Source organism: Lagopus leucura, unplaced genomic scaffold (assembly GCF_019238085.1).
Source record: "Lagopus leucura isolate 7727_CA_CO unplaced genomic scaffold, USGS_WTPT01 32628-0_obj-0_obj, whole genome shotgun sequence".
NCBI classification, from domain to species: domain Eukaryota; kingdom Metazoa; phylum Chordata; class Aves; order Galliformes; family Phasianidae; genus Lagopus; species Lagopus leucura.
Window position 1 is genome coordinate 1 of NW_024969195.1, and position 1,688 is coordinate 1,688.

The 1,688-nt window shown below is 65.0% G+C and overlaps 1 long non-coding RNA gene across 1 annotated transcript; it reads right to left on the reverse strand.

The window, feature by feature from the left end:
* Positions 1-918: 918 nt before the first annotated feature.
* On the reverse strand, positions 919-1,414 carry LOC122194047. The gene is made up of 3 exons (XR_006183032.1): positions 1,368-1,414; positions 1,086-1,280; positions 919-972 (listed from the first exon to the last, which is right to left on the reverse strand). It is a non-coding gene; the product is annotated as an uncharacterized LOC122194047 (long non-coding RNA).
* Positions 1,415-1,688: the final 274 nt, after the last annotated feature.

A 1,688-nucleotide genomic window follows, 5' to 3' on the forward strand; every position in this document is an offset into this window, starting at 1 on the left:
TCAGATGGGGACTGAGTGGAGCCAGAGGGGGATGGAGAGGGGGATGGAGAGGGACCCCAGGCCCCACAGTGGAGCCAGAGGGGGATGGAGAGGGACCCCAGAGTCCCATAGCAGAGACAGAAGGGAATGGAGAGGGATCCCAGACCCCACAGTCAGATGGGGACTGAGTGGGGCAGAGAGGGACCCCAGACCCCATAGCAGAGATAGAGGGATGAGGAGAGGGACCCCAGACCCTGCGGAAGAGCCAGAGGGACAGAGGGGGATGGAGAGAGACCCCAGGCCCCATAGCAGAGACAGAATGGAATGGAGAGGGACCCCACACCTCACAATCAGATGGGGACTGAGTGGAGCCAGAGGGGGATGGAGAGGGGGATGGAGAGGGGGATGGAGAGGGACCCCAGGCCCCATAGCAGAGACAGAATGGAATGGAGAGGGATCCCAGACCCCACAGTCAGATGGGGACTGAGTGGGGCAGAGAGGGACCCCAGACCCCATAGCAGAGATAGAGGGATGAGGAGAGGGACCCCAGACCCTGCAGAAGAGCCAGAGGGACAGAGGTGGATGGAGAGGGACTCCAGAGCCCATAGCAGAGCCAGAGGGGGATGGAGAGGGATCCCAGAGCCCCATAGCAGAGACAGAAGGGAATGGAGAGGGATCCCAGACCCCACAACCAGATGGGGACTGAGGGGGGCAGAGAGGGAACCCAGAGCCCACAGAAGAGCCAAACTGGGGTCAGAAAGGGCCCCAGAGACAGAGGGGGGCAGAAAGGGGTACAGAGGGACCCCAGACCCCACAGAAGAGCCAGAGGGGCAGAGGGGGGTGGAGAGGGACCCCAGAACCCCACAACAGAGCCAAGCTGAGATCAGAGAGAGCAGAGGGGGACCCCAGACCCCCCCAGACACTCACGCTCAGCGACGACCCTCCTGAGGAAGGACTGGACGTACATGGGGACGATGCAGAAGAGGAGTCCGACTGCGGGAAGCGAAGGGGGCACCATGAGGGGGTCGGGGGAGGCTGGGAGGGGGGGGTCCTCGCTGCGCCCACCCCTCCTCTCGCACAAGGACACAGAAGGGGGGCGCACGCACGGCTGGCGAGGCCGCAGAGGGGTCTGAAGGTGATGATGATGTAGCAGAGGAAGAAGAGGAAGGAGAGCGCGCGCTCGCAGTTGTCCTTGGCGTCGGCGAAGACGCGCAGGCAGCGCTGGAAGGGGGTCCCCATCTCTCGGTTGCAGACGTCGCCCACGTTGCTGAGCCAGAGCCAAACGTTGCGCAGAGCGCGGGCTGGGGGCGCACAGAGGGGTCGGGGGGCTGCGGGGGAGGGGGGGGAGGGGGTGGGAAGGGGGTCTTTGGCGCGGGGCGGGGTCTCACCGACGTGGGTGACGCCGTCGATGATGGCGCGGAAGAATTTGCGCACGCGGTCGCCGACCACTTTGGCTTTCTGGGCGATGTCTTTGATTTTGGAGAGGACGTCTGCAATGAGGGCAGCTCTGAGCGGGGCAGCGACGCCCACTGCCCCCATTGAGCCAGACCCCAAAGCCCCCAGACCCCCACTGCCCCCATTGACCCCCAGACCCCACAGCCCCCAGACCCCAAAGCCCCCAGACCCCCACTGCCCCCAGACCCCCACTGTCCCCATTGCCCTCAGACCCCAAAGCCCCCAGACCCCCACTGCCCCCATTGACCCAGACC